The sequence below is a fragment of the Triticum urartu genome, chromosome 3, assembly GCF_003073215.2.
Source record: "Triticum urartu cultivar G1812 chromosome 3, Tu2.1, whole genome shotgun sequence".
NCBI lineage: Eukaryota > Viridiplantae > Streptophyta > Magnoliopsida > Poales > Poaceae > Triticum > Triticum urartu.
In genome coordinates this window covers 728,066,604-728,085,884 of record NC_053024.1, presented here as the reverse complement: position 1 = coordinate 728,085,884, position 19,281 = coordinate 728,066,604, and positions in this window count along the sequence as shown.

Sequence of the window (19,281 nt, the reverse complement as noted above, 5' to 3'; positions counted from 1 at the left end):
GGGATCCAGGCACTCCAAGCTCTCTTGACTTATTAATCAACCTGATCTTTGTCCAGGAGTTGCAACTAGTTTCTGGTGTTTGTAGGTAGTGTTAGTAGTCTACCAAGTGGCACCCGGTACAGGTGGGCTTGGGACAGACTAGGCACAGTGGCACGGTGTACCAAGTGGCACCCGGATGGTGGGCTTGGGAACCCTGCTCACATCGTTTGGGGCCGTGAGTGACACCCCGGCCGGATCTCCTTGCGGATGGAACCCGAATAGGCGATAAACCTGGACTAGAGACTTGTTGGTTAGTCAGGTCGTGGCCGACTCCCTCACCAGGCTTCCTCTTGAAGGTTGCCGAGATACACGATGTGTACATGGTGGTAAGTCGCGAGAGCATGTGTGAAGAAGTACACCCCTGCAGGGTTATCATTATCTATTCGAATAGCCGGATTCTTCGAATATGGAAACTTGGACCCCTTGCATAATGCATAGACAAGTGAAAATGGATACTCTAAAATGCGCAAGATAAGCGTGAGTGCTATGGATGGTGTTCTCGTAGGGAGATGGGAGCGGATCCATAGTGGAGTATTGATATGGTGAATATGTGGACTCGTGTGCGCCACCTCAAAAGAGATACTTGCAGTCATAGTTCAGGTTAGCCACTGAGTCAAAGCTGGCTTGCTATAGTTAAACTCCACCACCCCTTTGTTGATACCGATGCATATGTAGTTAGTTCTGATGTAAGTCTTGCTGGGTACATTTGTACTCATGTTTGCTTATTTTATGTTTTTGTAGAGAGACGTCAGTCTCGCAAGTAGTTCCGTGTGGACTTCGCCGTATAGCTTGATACCTCAGCTACGATCTTGTGCCCTCGGCAGGGTCTTGTAGATAGCCAGGCTTCTCAGCCTTTTCCATTTGTAGTTGTCTGTACTCAGACAAGTTAAGCTTCCGCTTGTGCTTGTTGCTTGTATGACTTGAATGCTAGGTCATCAGACCCATGTTTGTAATATCTCGCTCCTCGGAGCCTAATGAATAAATACTTGGGTCGTAGAGTTATGTTGTGATGCATGTTGTATTTACACATATCGAGCATATTGTGTGTATGATTGAAATGCTTGGTATGTGTGGGATCCGACAACGTAGTTGTTTATCCTTGGTAGCCTCTCTTACGGGGAAATGTAGTCTTGTGCTTCCATGAGCCATAGTTGTCTGCTACAACCCGGTTCACTGGAGTCCTGCTAGCCCAGCACTACTGCTCCGGAACACTTGACTGGCCGGCATGTGATTCACTTCGTTCCTGTGTCTGTCCCTTTGGGGAAATGTCACGCGGTGACATCCGGAGTCCTGCCTAGCCTGCTATAGCCTGGTTCACCAGAGTCCTGTTAGCCCAGTGCTACAGCCTGAATTCGCACGCTACTGACCGACATGCTCGATGTTGATTCATGTATGCCTGTCCCCGTAAGTTAGTGCCACTTTGGGTTCATGACTAGTCATGTCGGCCCGGGTTCTCTTTCATATGGATGCTAGCGACACTATCATATACGTGAGCCAAAAGGCGCAAACGGTCCCGGGGCATGGTAAGGCGACACCCGTGGGAATACCGTGCGTGAGGCCGCAAAGTGATATGTGGTGTTACCGGCTAGGTCGATGTGACATGGAATCAGGGTCCTAACAGCTTTGGTATCAGAGCCTAACTGCTTGTAGGATTACCAAGCCAAACTGGTCGAAGTTGTGTCTAGAAATGCTTTAGTTATATAAGGGAATTGATTGTGGATGGGAACGTAAGGCTCTTTTTACTCCTTTACCTTATGCCCTTTTGATCTGAGTCAACATCTTCTTTTCTACGGGGTTTAAGAACTAGGCTTCTCTTCTATCTCTCAGGATGACGTGTTACTAAACCGTAGTTGCCTAGGATTGTTGAGTTCAAGCCTCAGTTCAGTTACTACTACTTCCATATGTTCATAGCTGGCCTCAGAACCTTGATATTGTGATGTTGAGTGGTTGTGCCACCATTTTGCAGGATGTCTCAAATCTTTTTGAGCATTTACAGCCGTTATGCTGTCCGAGTCATCCCAGGTTTCTAAATAATCTGATGCACTTGCAAATCTTTCCTCCGTGTTCTCGATGTCCTTTTGGGCCAGATTAAGCACACTAATCGGTGTGTTGAGGTACTCCATTACCTCGATGTATATGTTGAAGCTTATTATGACCCTAGCTGTCTTAGAGAACAACCCAGTAATCTAGCCATGCTTTGTATCCCCAGTGTGATGATTTTGGCCACCATTCTCGAAAGCATCTCGTGATGTTATTTAGTTAGTAGGTATTCTACTCCTGGTTTTTGAACCCGAGATTCACCATACATCATGTTGTTAGTATTTGCTAGTTCCCTTAAGATATTAGTAACCTTGTGATAGCCCTCGAGGTATGTGGTATATCGTTCTTCCAATACCATGAGCCTATATGGAAGAAGTTATTTGAACCAAAAGATCACAATCAGAGTACTCTTGAGGAGTTCTCCATTCATAATTGTGACTCTGCCAGTCCTACCTCTCTGCATGGGTTATCCGGAAGAAACATGTTGAACTTGGCTCGACATACTAATCCATGCATCCACAACTCAGAAAGTTATATGTTCCTTGAGTTGACCCTCCTCAACTGTATTCTGACCCTAGTCTATCAATTGATAGTCAGGAATAGTTATGCATTCGTGTTCATCGATGCCTATTATTCTTGTGTTCCGTCAAGCCATTCTATTCTGGAATGACTATGAGAAACAAACTCCAGCACCTCATCCATTTCTTGGATTGGTCAAAGTAGTTGTATTCCATAGATCAAAATGCCAATCCAGCTTTTGTTCTGCTCTACCTCGGAGTATTACCCCCTTTATGTCAGGATTGCCATGAGAATTGCACCACCTCTTATGAATTCTTGACGAAGTAATACTTCTCGCCATCATTATCCATTCCTCGGTTCCGTGTTGTTGTAACTGGAGTACCGACAAGTGAACCGTGATGTGTGAAATCAATACTCCTAGCAGCCTTGTTGCTTTGTAGTTAAAGGACAATAATTTCATTCTTACCATGTTGGTTATTCAATCATCGTTCTAAGATAGATTGTGCTACCTGGTCCTTGTTTCTGGTGTAGCCTTCGATTGATGAGTTAGGATTTTTTCAAATCCTCGCTCATTTGATCATATCGTCTTGCCCTAAAAAGCAAGATTGTTCTCGATCTTATTAACATATAGGTGGTTCGTGATTTTCCGGATATCTTCACGGAAGTATCACTAGGTCGTCCCCTGAACGATATGTGGAGTTCATGATCAAGTTGGTTTTTTGTAACCAACCCTTCTCTAGGAATCTATGTTGCATACCCTTGAGCTAGTTGGTTAAGCTAGACAACAACTTGGAGAGTTGGAAGATAAAAGCTTGTCTGGTTTAGTTCGTGTTAAGGGATATCTTTTGTGTGTATGTGTGTGTTGAAGAAAGATGATATCTTCATCGATTGGTCCTCGTGATCAGTTGTTGGGTCTATCATCTTGTCAAAACTTTGACTTGAGTATGGGCTATCGTCAAGTCAAATCAGAACCAACGATGTTTGTAATGTTGTCTTACTTGTTGTTCATCCCCCGAGCATACACCACTACATCTTTTGGTCTGACCAATGTTATCACCGTGTTCACATGATGGTGGAAGTCCAGTGATATGGAAATTCCGATGAGTTGCTATTGAGCCCATCGACAGCATTTTGTCTCCCCCATGATTCATGTTGATCATCAACCTAGTGTTGAAAACTTGTGTAAGCATTTTCTTCATGTCCCGTTCATGAAGTATATGTTTGGATGAAAGAAGTGACTTCCTCTCATTCATGTGCCGCCGTGAATGTGAGAGAGTTAGTTTTGCTTCCTCTGGAATCGTCCCAAGTCAGTCATGCATGTGCGAAGTATACTATGGTTTGGTAGATTAATTACCTCCACCCCATATGTATTCCCTAGCACTCCAAGCCACTGATTGATTTGCTCAAGGAAAAGGAATTTGTTGTGTTAATTCTAGATCATGCACAAGACTCCGATACCCTCGATGATGGTTCCCAACTAGAACTCGATAGTGCTTTATTGTAAGACTACTACATGGTCATGTTTGTCTCGGACAACGTGTTCACACGTATGTAGCAGAACCAACTCATGTTTTGGAGCTTACTATCATAGTTCATTTCCCGAGAATCTTGCAACGTCATCTCGCTGATTTGTGTTGCAAACTTTCATTTTTCCATCCAGATGTGTTGTCTAAAATATTCTGTTACCATCCAGTTCTGAATCTCAGGCAGATATGATGGTTGGAACTTTTCCAAGATCTATGATGTAGGTCCTGACAAGGTTGATGTTATGGCCGACACACCTAGCCGGAAGATCTATTATTGTAGTATCTTGAATGAGCAATTTGGCCACCTCCCCATAAGGATTTCGTAGGATTTACTTCCGTAATTGTTCCTTATGGATTCTTGTGCTCCCGAAGTCCGACCTTTTACTTGATGTTCTCGATACCAAACCATATCAATAAATGGGTTACGTTAGCACATCAAGGAGAACATTAGAAGCGGAGTGATAAATGTCTCTCGGTCGATCATCCAGATTTTGTTTCCTTGGCATTGCTAAGGTAAAAATCTGAGAAGGTGTTGTCTTCCTTTGCATCTACATCATCCATCACTATTCATCATGGTAATATGTTGTGTTGCCACGATCCTTGACACGGATGTTGGTAAAACCTTGATGAGTATGGAAATGCTCAAGTTCTTGAAAGAATGCTCAGTCACTAGGTTATATCCTTGGTATCAACTGGAATGTGCCTTCCATTTTCCGAGTTGTTCTATAACCGTAGTTTCCTTTCCAAACTGAGTATGCCATCATCTCGAGTTATTTCAAACGATCAACTGTGATTTAGCTCAGGCTGGTATGAAGAGTTTCCATGATCTATGGATCAAAAGTAATTCTTTTTGCCACTTAAGGTAATAATTTTACGAGTCACCTCCCCCATGGTGCCCCGTTGTGCAATCATGGCAATCAATCTCCTCGCTACTTTGAAACCATGCACCATCCTACTCAGGTGTGGAATTGTTGCCTACCAAATTAAACCTTCGTTAATTGTTTCTTCCCTTCCTCTCGATGTGTGTTTTGTGTCTCAGCTCAAGAGATGTTTCAACATCTCGCTCCATGAGTTGATCTTGAGTTACCCGATCTTTGAGAAAATCGTTTTTTGTAGAGTTTCTTCCTATCGTCTTCGTGTTGGTTGAAGATCTCGTAAGCAAAGATGTCAATATTAATTTGAAGCAATAAATCAACATCTTCGAGGAGGACAGTCGGATTGTGAAGGTCGTGTTAGCTTTGTGTCCCCTCTGTCTTCTTACTCCATGTCTTGAATCTCGGGACGAGATTCTTGTTTAGTGGGGTGAGTTGTCACAGCCCTAGCTTTGGCCTTGTTTATCATTGCATCATCATCTTGCATCATGTTTAAATTTCTCAGAAACTTGAAATGGGGATGATCAAACCCTAGCAGCAAATGGATTTCAAATCGGTTCAACCAAAATAAATTCCAAGAACCCAAAATGGTCTTAGAAAAATGTTCATGATTTTTGTAGATGCTGGATATAGCAACCAGAGGTGATGCACATTTTTCCTAGCCATCTTGGATTTTACCTCAACACATATTGTATCTGATTGGGGGTCCAAAACATTGCTATAAATATTTTGACAGCTCCAAATATTCTGAGAGATATTGAGGGACACTGGATTAATTCAGAGAGTTTCCAAAAAAAATATTTTCAGAATTATATAAAAATGATTTCGTGTTAAACTAAATCAAAGCAGAGGCAAACAAATAGAAAAAAGAAACAAATAAAAGGAGAGCAAACTTACCTGGCGCCTACCTACAGCCCAGAGGCTCAGCACTATGCAGCCCAGGAGCTGGCCCAGCCCACCACCAGTGCCAGTCGTCTTCAACCCAGCGCCAGAAGGACGCTGGGCGCGTGCTCGTCGCGTGCTAGCCATGAAGGACATATGCCCTAGAGGCAATAATAAAGTTATTATTTATTTCCTTATATCATGATAAATGTTTATTATTCATGCTAGAATTGTATTAACCGGAAACGTAATACTTGTCTGAATACATAGACAAACAAAATGTCACTAGTATGCCTCTACTTGACTAGCTCGTTAATCGAAGATGGTTATGTTTCCAAACCATAGACATGAGTTGTCATTTGATTAACGAGATCACATCATTAGGAGAATGATGTGATTGACATGACCCATTCTATTAGCTTAGCACCCGATCGTTTAGTATGTTGCTATATATTGCTTCCTTCATGACTTATACATGTTCCTATGACTGTGAGATTATGCAACTCCCGTTTACCGGAGGAACACTTTGTGTTCTACCAAATGTCACAACGTAACTGGGTGATTATAAAGGTGCTCTACAGGTGTCTCCAAAGGTACATGTTGTGTTGGGGATATTACTACTGGGCATAAACCGGCCTATCTGGGCCGGGTTAACTTCGTCAGTAGTTAAGTATGTTAAAGCCCAAGAAGACAGAGGAGGGCTCAAGGCCCATGGTCGGTTCAAGGCCTGTAGCCGTAAACCGGCGTTAGTAGTTAACTTGTATTGTAAGTTAGGAATAAGTAGAGACCAAACCGGACACATCTATGAGCCGGTATTGGAACTCCGTAAGCCGACGGGAGTCACCCGTGTATATAAGGGGACGATCCGGCGGCGGTTCAAGGAGACAGACAACAACTCGAGACATAGGCGAAGCTTGTTTGCTCCCTAGTCATCGAAACCCCCATCAATTCCATCACAACTAGACGTAGGCTTTTACCTTCATCGAAGGGGCCGAACTAGTATAAACACCCTTGCGTCCCTGTGTCCGCTTTAACCCCTTCAAGATAACCCGTCGTGATGGCTCCACGACTAAGTCCTTTCTCTAGGACGTCTACCGTGACAAAACCACGACAGTTGGCGCCCACCGTGGGGCGATCGCACGATGGTTTCAAGTTCTTGGAGGGCCGCTTTGAAGGACTCGAGGGCTACGCCGTAGGCTGGATGACTAAGAGTTGTCGCGGCAAGCTCTACATCGACGATGCAGCCTGGGGCCCCTAGGCTGGCTCAATTGAGTACGGGTACCGGGCCCCCTTTGGTGGCATTCACGTTTTCATTGGCAAGATCGGTGAACCGGGCCCCGAGCTGGACATCTGCATTGACCTCGTCAAGACGGCTCAGCGTGCGCGATCCGCCTAGGTTAAACCGGCCATGAAGCGTGCCTTCGTGGGAGTCATCCATGGAGGAAGTTATGAGGATTGATCGGAATCTCGCGGTGATAACGTTGTTTGTTCCGATGACGAGTCATCGACCGGAGAAACCGAATCTCTTTATCAGCTACAAGACGGCCGGATTGGGGGCTGTTCCGATGGCGACAGTATTCCGGACCCCTCTGATCTGCCCAACCGGGTTGGAATATTCATGACTGGCACACAAGCAGCGCTTCATTCTTCGACCGCTGCTGCAACGACCTCCGGTTCAGCAGCGACAACGGCTGCCGGTGCAGGAGGCCCTGTGCGCCTGCCGGCTCAATTTCTATCAAAGCTATTTGATGCATTGGCTATGCTTATGGCGGAGGCTAATCCGGCGGATCAGGGCATTCAGAACGCCGAGATTGCAAAAGTGAAGGAACAGATCACCCAGGCCAAGGCAGATCTGGCAGCCGAGGACACCAGGATGGCCACGGAGCGGGCCGCTTTAGACGCACAAGCCTACAGGCTCATGTTGGACCAGAGTGCGTCGCAGGAAGTCACGAGGAGGAAGTACCGATCCTGTTTGCCTCCGGTTTTTGAGGCCAGAGACCTTTTCAACACTCCAGGAGTAGGAACCGGCATTCCGATGGAGGGAAACCGGGCTGAAGCTCCCGGGGCCGGCGCACCGGTTCAGCCTCGTCAGATGGACCTGCCTCATCAAAACACCGTTATAACTCAAGCTGTTTCAACACCTCCGGGTCACTACTCCAACCCGATGGACAATCTCGTTGCCGCTGCTGCACGGCTGGAGGCCATTCCAATTGAAGGTGATTCGCCGCAGGCAGTAGAGACGCGACGGGTCAAGGAGATTCTGAGGACAGCCTTGGTCCAACAGGTAGCATACTCGTACAGCCGTGACCGGATCCACTCGACCCCCCATCCAAGCCGGAGCTATAGCAGACATATGGATGACCCGGCAGTGTCGAGTAGCGAACGATGTGGAGCACCCCGTGGCAACAACCCGACGGGTGGTGCTGATGATGCTCAGGAAGTGGTGAACCGGGCCCGAGCGAGCAGGGAGGCCGAGTTAGCCGCACAGCATTAGGCTCGGCAGCTCACACCGGTTCGCCCAACCATCTCGATCGAACCTGGTGTTACTTCTAGTTCTTTGGGGGTGCCTTGCCTTATCCCCGCTTTACGCAATGTGCGCCTGCCCAAGGATTTCAAGGGCCCGCGCAAGGTACCAAATTACACGGCGGATCAGCCTCCGGAGACATGGGTGGAGAGCTATGAGATGGCCATGGAGATGCTTGATGTGGATGACGCAGCCTGTGCGAAATACTTCACCATGATGCTTGAAGGAACGGCCCGTACTTGGTTAAAAAGCTTGCCGGCTAATTCTATCAGTTCATGGGCCTAACTATGAGCCCGGTTTATCAGCAATTTCAAGGATACATGTAAACAGCCTATGTCGATAGTGTACTTAGCTGCATGCGTCCAGGAGGAAGGAGAGTCAACAACTCATTGGGTGCGCCGGGTTTCACAAGTGTTGCACTCATCAGACCGCATCAACGCTGACACCGCAGTATTAACCCTAGAAGGCAACTGCCGGTTTGGGCCCCTGAAGCTGAAGTTGGGACGGATAAAGCGTCATTGCACTGACATGGGGACCCTCATGGCCGCTTTGGTGAAATATGTTGATTCTGATAGTACCAAGGATCCCGAATCTGATGATGACAAGATAGGGAAGGGAAAGAGGAACAACAATTCCAAGGGTCAGCAGCATCACTGGGCAGGCAATGGTGGTGGAGGCAAGCGTAAAGAAGATGGTAACATGGACTTTGCGGCTAATACTAACGCACAGGACAATGGCCAACGACGCAGGGGTAAACCGAAAAATCGTAATGGGGCACCCAATCCTAACCCAGAACGCCTAAACTATCTGCTAAGCCAGCCCTGTCCAAGACATGGGATGAAGGAGTCACCAGCAAACCACCTTTGGAAGGATTGTTTTATTATCCAGGAGTTCAAGAATTCTAATAATTTCCGGTATGATCATGAATCTGGCAGTGGCTCAGGATCGGGCCGGGTTACGGTGGAGGAAGTTCCAGTTCAGGACTTAATGGTAATCCGGGCGGACATAATGGTCAAAATAGTCAGAACAACCAGGGTGGTTACAACCAACAACAGCAACAGTCAGGTTACCAGAGCAACCCAAAGCAGTTGAGTAGTGGGCAGTACCATGTTTTCACCACTAGCTTGGACAAGCGAGACCGGAAGGTTCAGAGGTGGGCAGTCAACTCTGCTGAACCGGCCATACCCCGTTATCTATGTTGGTCTGAACAGCCAATCATATGGAGCAGAGAGGATCACCCACCCCGGGTCGATAATCCGGGTCAGTTGGCTCTGGTGGTGGCGCCTCAGGTGGGAGGTTATAAGTTCACCAAGGTGCTCATGGATGGAGGTAGCAGCATTAATATCTTGTACTATGAGACCTTCCATCATATGGGACTGACAGATAAAAATCTTAAACCGTCTAATACGGTGTTCCACGGTGTAGTACCTGGCAGATCAGCATATCCTCTTGGCAAGATAGCTCTGGAAGTGGCCTTTGGGGATGATCATGATTCCAGGTCGGAGACATTGATGTTTGAAGTGGGGAAAATCCAAAGTCTGTATCACGCCCTATTTGGGCGACCGGCCTACGCCAAGTTTATGGCACGGCCCTGTTATGTGTATTTGCAGCTCAAGATGCCAGGTCACAAGGGGACAATAACGGTTCACGGAAGTCGCAAAATTGCTTTGGAGTGCGTGGAAGGTGATGCGGCCTATGCAGAGTTGGTTTGTGCCACCAAGGAGCTGAAGTATTATAAGGACAATGTTGATCCGGCAGACATGACTCCATTAAAGAAGCCAACTACGGAGCATGATCCGGCCCTGAAGTTCAAACCGGCAGCAGAAACTAAGCTTGTTGACTTTGTACCTGGTGATTCGTCCAAGCAGTTCAGCATCAGTGCTAATTTGGATCTGAAATAGGAAAGCGCGCTCATCGAGTTCATCCATAAGAATCGGGACATTTTTGCATGGAAGCCCTCTGACATGCTAGGTGTACCGAGGCAACTCACTGAGCACACCCTTAATGTGGATCCTAAATACAAACCGGTGAAACAATTCCTCCGCCGGTTTAACAAAGAAAAACGCAAGGCAATTGGAGAAGAGGTAGCCAGGCTCTTAGCAGCTGGTTTTATTGTTGAAGTTTTTCACCCTGAGTGGCTTGCCAATCCGGTGCTGGTCCTTAAGAAAAACGGTACCTGGCGCATGTGTGTGGATTACACAGATCTTAATAAAGCTTGTCTAGCAGATCCTTTTGCCCTCCCCCGTATTGATCAAATTATTGATGCTACGGCGGGTTGTGAGCATTTAAGTTTTTTGGAAGCATATTCTGGCTATCATTAGATCAAAATGGTAGTTAAGGACCAGGAGAAAATGGCATTCATAACTCCCTTTGGAGCCTTCTGCTATGTGTCTATGCCCTTTGGGCTCAAGAGTGCACAGGCAACTTATCAACGTTGTGTGCAAAATTTTTTACACAAACAGATTGGCCGTAATGTACACGCCTACGTGGATGATATCGTGGTTAAATCCAGGGAGAAGGAGACTCTGATAGGTGATTTAAAGGAAACTTTTGATAACCTGAGGACATACAGGATGATGCTTAATCCGGAAAAATGCATCTTTGGTGTACCGGCGGGCAATTTATTAGGCTTCTTGGTGTCCAATAGGGGAATTGATGCTAATCCGGAGAAGATCACAACCATCACCTCCCTCGCTAAACCGAAGTGTATCAATGATGTTCAGCGCCTGGCGGGCCGGATTGCCGCGCTAAGCCGGTTTATCAATCGCCTTGGTGAGAAGGCAATCCCTTTGTATCAGATGTTGAAAAAGACGGATCAGTTTGTCTGGAGTTCTGCTGCTGATGAAGCATTTGAGGACTTAAAGCGGCAATTGGCCAATCTGCCTGTGCTCGCCGCTCCCATTGACAAGGAGCCGTTACTGCTATATGTTGCTGCTAATGCTCGGGCGGTCAGCGTGGCTATTGTGGTGGAGCGAAAGGAGGCAGGTAAGGAGCATCCGATTCAACGTCCGGTCTATTATATCAGCGAGGTGCTCATTGAGTCCAAGCAAAGGTATCCGCATTGGAAGAAGTTGGTGTATGGAGTCTTTATGGCAAGCCGGAAGCGTAAACAATACTTCCAAGGGCATCCAATTACGGTGGTCAGTTCTGCTCCTTTGGGAGATATCATCCAGAACCGGGAAGCAACTGGCCGGATTGCTAAGTGGGCTATAGAACTTGGGCCGCACGATTTGAAGTATGTGCCTCGGACGGCAATTAAGTCTCAAGCATTGGTTGATTTTATCAATGACTGGACGGAGATGCAAGCACCTAAAGAAAAGCCGGATCACACATATTGGACCATCCATTTTGACGGATCCAGGCAATTGGAAGGTTCGGGGCTTGAGTCGTATTAACTTCCCCACAAGGTGACAAGTTTTGTTATGTTCTCCGCTTAATGTTCCCTTGTACTAACAATGCAACTGAGTATGAAGCCCTGCTCCATGGTCTCCGGATGGCTAAGGAGATGAATCTAGGTCGAGTTAAGTGCTTCGGTGACTCGGACCTCGTGGCTTAGCAAGTGTCTGGCACTTGGGACTCCAAGGATCCACTCATGGCAGCATATCGCCATGAGGTGGATATTGTTGCATGTCATTTCAAAGGCTATCAGGTGGACCACGTGGACCGGCTCAATTGGTGGCAGCTCTTCATGTTATTCCGGATTGGACGCTTCCCTACTTGGCGTACAAGAACCGGGGCGAGTTACCAGAGGATGAGACTCTGGCCAAACAGATAATCCGGCGATCCAAGTCCATGACTATTATCAACGGCGAGTTGCATCATTGCAGTGTATCAGGGGAATTTCAACGCTGTGTGTCTCCTGAAGAAGGCCGTGAAATTTTGCGTGAGATCCACGCAGGGGATTGTGGTCACCATGCCGGTTCAAAATCTCTGGTGGCTAAAGCGTTTCGCCATGGTTTCTATTGGTTAACTGCTCATGCTGATGCGGAGGATCTGGTCAGACGATGTGATGGTTGCCAAAAGTTCTCAAGACGTGCTCATGTACCAGCTCAAGAATTGAGAATGATTCCAGTTACTTGGCTGTTTGCAACTTGGGGGCTGGATATGGTTGGGCCTTTCAAAAGGTCCAACGATAAGAAGACCCACCTCCTGGTGGCGGTTGACAAGTTTACAAAGTGGGTGGAGGCAGAACCTGTTAGCAAGTGTGATGCGGCCACGGCGGTTCAGTTCATTAAAAAAGTGATTTTCCGGTTTGGCTTTCCACACAGTATCATCACAGATAATGGTACCAATTTGTCCAAAGGTGCCATGAAGGAGTTCTGCGAACGAGAGCACATCCGGCTCGACGTTTCATCAGTGGCACACCCGCAGTCCAATGGTCAAGCAGAAAGAGCTAATCAAGAGATCTTGAGAGGCATCAAGCCCCGGCTCACGGTTCCTTTACAGAGAACGCCGGGTTGTTGGGTAGAAGAATTACCATCTGTGTTGTGGAGCATCAATACAACGCCCAGCAGGTCAACAGGATACACACCGTTCTTCATGGTTTATGGAGCGGAGGCGGTTCTCCCCAGTGATATCCGTCATGATTCACCTCGTGTGACGGCTTATATTGAAGCGGACAATGAAACGGCACGGCAAGATGCTTTGGACCGGTTGGATGAAGAGCGTGACATAGCAGCTACCCGATCAGCGATTTACCAACAGGATCTTCGTCGTTATCACAGTTGCCGAGTCAAAACCAGAACCTTCCAGGAAGGAGATTTGGTTCTTTGGCTCATTCAAGATCAGACTGATATGCATAAGTTATCCCCACCTTGGGAGGGGCCTTTCGTGGTCAGCAAGAATCTGCACAACGAGTCATACTATCTGATTGATATTCGAGAACATAAGGACTCACGTACATCAGAGGAGGAGACCAACAGGCCGTGGAACATAGCTCATCTTCGGCCTTATTATACCTGAGCCATTGGTTCTACTTATGTACATATTACAATGATGTATATATTAACTATAATAAACCGAAACCTCAGCTAAAGCGGGGTATCTGTTCTTTTACATCATGTGTGGTTACACGAAGTTGTTCTAAAGCTGCTTCCGGTTTACCCCTTGAGTTCGCTTTTCTAAAAGCATCGTGTTATATCACTTGGAGGATTGGTCGTGTCTGAACCAATACCATACCTCTTGATAGGCGAGAGCCACCAGATCACTTGGGGACTTGGTCACGTCTGAACCACTCATGCCTCTTGATCGGCCTAAGGCCACAGAATCACTTGGGGGCTTGGTCGAACCCGAACCATCGCCATGCCACTTGGTCGGCATAACTGCCATGGTTTCATTTGGGGACCTGGCTGACTAGAACCATAGTTACACCTAACGGGAGCTTGGTCATGTTTGGCCATGGTAACGCCATTTGATCAGCTCAAATAAATCTTTTTTGCAAACGGTTTTCTCATTGCTTTTTGCTTCGCATTTTTTTTGCCAGATTCTTTTTTCTTTTTTATTGCGTTCTTTTTAAAACCGACAAAGTTTTCAACCAATGTTTATTATAACCCGGCACGGTTTACATGGTAAACCAGAGTCATATATATACAGGAGCTGTTATCTCCTCAATAGTGTGGGTTTGCAAAAATCCGCTTCAAGATTGGCCAAGCCAACTTCACGCTCAACGATGGCAGGTATTATGTATCTCAAAAATTTGATCATATACTTAAAATTTTGTTTTGGATGTTTTGATTTCATATATGCAGACATCATATTCCGCCTGACGATACAACCGCGGTGGCACTTGATGAATTTCTCATTTCAGAAAGTGCTTTAGAAAGTTCATCACCACAGGAAGAACAAATTATGCACGAAGGCATATCAACGTCAAAAGTATCAACTAGCCTATTACAAGGCAACATGGTGCCCATAATAATATTGTTTTTCGCAAAGGAGAGGCAGTTTTAAAACCGGCTTCCGGTTCAAGCTTGGTCACTAACCTGGCCTGATGGTTGTGGGTCATCCTGCGCCGCTTCAGCCTCCGTTTCTCTACCCAGTGGCTGGAAATCCACAGTTGTCCAGTCGATTCCCATTAATGCTTGAAAACAGCTTCATCATGGATCAGCAATGACGGGTCAATATCGGGAGCATAAGTATGCTTACGGATTGGAGGGATCAGGTTTTCTGATTCATAGATTGGTGCAGCTATTCGCTTGTTCTGACTGTCATATTGGGCTTGATAATGAGACAAATCTGCTTCTTCAGCCAATTGACAAACTAGCGGACGTACCTCCCGGTTTATTGCTCGCAGATCCACTTCACTAAATTCTGACCCGTCTTCCTTCAAGATGGGATAGCCCTGAGCCGCTTCAATAGGATCAAAATCTGGCACTCAGGCTTTTGCCCGGATTAAGGCATTGATTGCACCGGTTCGAGCAGCAGATTTCTTCAGCTCTTCAACCCGGGCAGGAAGCACCGACAGTTTCATCAGAGTATCTTGAATCAAAGTGGGTGCTGGTTTGTTATGAGATGCGGTACAGATGATCCGCTGGGCACCAGTACACAATTGTTCAACCAATGTATAGGCGGCTTTCAGTTTCTTCCGCACATCTGATCCCAAGTGAGCAATGCGTGTCCCTGAAATACCATAAAGGGTTAATAAACCGGCGACTCTGTAAGAAGGCAGAGCCAATTCAGAAGGCAAACTGGCTTACCAAAGATAACAGTAGTCATGGCATGCACGTGCCGCTTTATGCTGGTCAGTTCATCCGCCACTGGTTTTAGTGCAGCCTCGGCATCCTCTGCTTGTTTGATCAAAGCGGACTTTTCAGTGGCCCAATCCGCCCGCTTCTTCTTGAAGCTCTCCTTAAGCTGTTCCATGGCGCTTAAAGCGTTGGCCAATTCCTCTTTTGCTTTGGAGGTTTTAGCCTGTTGGGTTTTCAGGTTTTCTTGGAGATCGGTGACTTGGTTTTCTTTCGTATTCAGCTCCGCCTGCATGCATACAGATTTATGCTTCAACAAATCGGTATAAGGATTCAAGTACCACCCACATAACAAGTTATGCACTTAGCACTTGGGGGCTAATGCATATTCGATCTTCATATTTCAATTGTTTGCGAAGTCCCAAGATCAATACAAGTATTCAACTTGGCACTTGGGGGCTAATGGCTATTTGCTCGTATATATATTCTGATGCGGCAATCTCAATTACTTAAAGTACCGGTTTAACTATGCTAAGTTGAACCGGCCCTTGGGGGCTACATCGGCAAAAGTTGAAAGTATTAAGATTTATGTTAGTAAGTCCCGGTTTGAAAGAAGTTTTACAAACCGGCCCTTGGGGGCTAAGGAGAGTCAGTAAATATTGAAGCATACAAGCAAAAGAGAGCGTATGGAAGTTACCTCGTATTTATCCTTCATCATATTTATCAGACTGGCTTCATAGTCACGGCTGGCATACAGCCGGTTCAGGTAGCCGGAATGGATATCTTGGGCGTTCAGAGCAGCATAAGTTGCCAGATCAGCATTCCACTTGCCTTTACCAAAGGCAGCAAATTCTTCCTTGGCAGAATGTTTGGACAAAGCAACAGGATTGCTTGGCTCGGTATGCCAAGTGCCAGTAATGACAACCTCATCCTCCTGAGTATCGCCAGTTTGCACTGGGGCTATTGGCTTGTCAGTAGGTTTTGCTGGACCGGTGGATCTCTCAATCCGGATGGAGCCTGTGGGCTGATTGACAGGACCTGAGGCATCAGTAGGTCTCTCTTCAGCAATAAGATCGTCGTCTTGCTGCGGTGGATCGTTGGGTATATCCTCAGGAATAGCCGCTTCAAGATAGGGTGTCTTGCCTAGCTCAAGAACGGCATCTTCTTCGGCCACTTTGTCCAGGCGGGCCTTCTTGCTTGGCCTAGGTTTGGCCCTGGAAAGAATAACAAAATCAAATACAGCATATGTTCTAAGGCAATGTACTGTAAGTATCATAATAAGTATAGCTTACCCAAGCACCGTTTTGAGCGGTGCCAGCTGAGTAGCCGATGACTTGCCGGAGGATGAGTGGGAAGTAACCAGGTAATCGGAGTCAGATGGATTAAGAGGTTGGCGAAAGCAGCCCGCTTTAGGACAATCACTGACAAGCAAATTAGAGACCTCTGAACGGCATTTCCGAACCGGACTGTTCGGTAAACTGGCGGAGGTAACTACCTGGCCGCTGTGCCGGGTTGTGCGACGAGCTTCGTGTTGTTGGGTCTTCATAAGAAATTTGGGATGCAAATAAGCAAGAGGATGAGAAAATTTAACTTTCCGGTTTGCCTGACGGATTTTTAGCGAAGGCAAAGGTTCTGAATCGGAAGAGAGAATAATTACCTCTGCAGCATCAGCGTGGCTGGCTTCGGCATCATCCTGACAAATATCATCATCAATAAGACGCATGAAAAATAAGTGGGTCAAGATCTACCTCAAGGTCCAGATTATCCACATCATCATCAGGGGCCGGATTAGAAGATGCAGTAGTTCTTTTCCTGTGGGCAGTCTTCTTTACAGCTTTAGTCTTTTGCCGGGTTGCTCTTTCCGGTTTGTCTGGATTTTCCGGTTTCTCCTGCGGCAATTTCTTGCTCCAAAATGGATCATTGCCCTGATTACACAGACACTAATATTAAATGATGACCAGATATATCAATAATAGATTCAGTAAAAGGAAAAATCAAGGTCTTACAGCTGGCGGTTTGTTGGTGGCACAGAAGGGAAGCAGGCCGTTTCTAGCACAGATATGTTCCAGTTCATTCAGCATCTTATTCACAGCTTCTGTGATTTCTTCATCGGTGAGCTGGATTCTGGAATGTCGAAATGGGTCATCAGCACTGCCGGTATATTCACACATCAAAGCGGAGCGCTGACTAAGGGGCAGTATGCTCCACGATATCCAACATCGAGCGAGATCAACCCCTGTTAAACCGTTGGCCATAAAGGCTCTAAGCTTCGACAGTTGAGGAGCATATTTGCTTCTCTCCTGGGCAGTCAATCTTTGCGGAAAAGGGTGTGTATTGCTGAGCCGCTCCGGACGAAAGCCGGGCAAGGGATTCTCACCAGCAGGGGAGGTATCTTTCCAGTAGAACCATGTTGGATTCCACTCTTTGGGGTGGCTGTGCAGTTTGGCATGAGGGTATGTGACCTCTTTCCTTTTCTGGATCGCCACGCCACCCAACTCCATATTGGAGCCATCAGTAAACTCAGTACGGCGGTTTAGATGGAAAACGTCTCGGAATCCACTGTGGGCTCCTCTTGAAAGAACGCTTCACAGAGCACTTGGAAGTGACACATATTCGTAACAGAATTGGGGCCAGTATCTTGTGGATGGAGTTGGAAATCGGCCAAAACATCTCGGTAAAATTTAGAACCGGGTGGTTTATAGCCCCGAGCTAAGTGATCTACAAAAACAACAACTTCTCCTTCTTGAGGAGTGGGAGGGCATTCTTTGCCAGGAGCCCTCCAATGAATGGTATCTTTGCTGCCTAAAGCGCTGATCAAGACTAGATCGTCCAGCTGAGCCTCTGTGACGCGAGAAGGAACCCAATTGCATTCATATACTTGCTTGGCCATGATGGAATCTACAAGGTAGAAGATCTCGGTTCAAAAATACATTTGATCAAGGTATATTGGTATGTGCAATGTTAAACCGGAGACAGATCTATCTGAACCGGAGTTTTATGAAGCAACAACATTTGGCAGTTCAACAAGGGGACTAATGGTATAAACCGGTTTGGCAATTTTTTTCTACAAGGTTATACCACCGGGTTTAAACATTGAAGCAGAGGAGTAAGTTTACAGAAACAGATTTCATAAGATTTCTCTACAGCGATGGATCTAAAGCAAGTTCAGAAAAAAGAAAAATATTCAGAGGTCCAAAAGGAGCAGTACCGAATCAATGAACAAGACGTACATACAGATCTATGGTTTTGAGATGGGCAAGTGAAGGCGAAGGGTAAACAGCTACCATTGCACAAAATAAAGATTTGCGGAGCCATCTAAAGATCTATCGTATGAGCAAGAGGCAGACGATGAACACTGAAGAACTGCGAAACCCTAGGTCAGAACTGCGGGGGAAAGGATGGAAGATTTACCGGAGCTGAGGAAGATGCGGAAGGTTGTCGCGATGCTCTGGTGTGCTCAGGTTGATGCAGCGGCCAAGGTTGAGGTAGAGGTCGACGGGGGCAGCGGAGCTCCGAGGCTGGCGACACGAGGAAGACGAAGAAGGCACGGAAGGAGAAAAGAAATGACCCTTCGGTCCTATTTATAAGGCGAAAGAACATGTGTCAGGCGCGACAATCAAGGGGCCACGAAACGGAGATGTCGCCTCGATTTCCGCCGATTTATTAAACAAAGAAGCATAACGGATAGATTCGTTATGACAGGTGACGTCACTCCGGTTTACAGCAATCAGAGAAGATGACATCATGGCGGTTTACAAATTTATGAGAAGATGTTGAAGATGAAGCGTTTGTTAAAGGATTGACATGAACCCGTTCAAATCAATCTGGGGCCTAATGTTGGGGATATTACTACTGGGCGCAAACCGGCCTATCTGGGCCGGGTTAACTTCGTCAGTAGTTAAGTATGTTAAAGCCCAAGAAGACAGAGGAGGGCTCAAGGCCCATGGTCGGTTCAAGGCCTGTAGTCGTAAACCGGCGTTAGTTGTTAACTTGTATTGTAAGTTAGGAATAAGTAGAGACCAAACCGGACACATCTATGAGCCGGTATTGGAACTCCGTAAGCCGACGGGAGTCACCCGTGTATATAAGGGGACGACCCGGCGGTGGTTCAAGGAGACAGACAACAACTCGAGACATAGGCGAAGCTTGTTTGCTCCCTAGTCCTCGAAACCCCCATCAATTCCATCACAACTAGA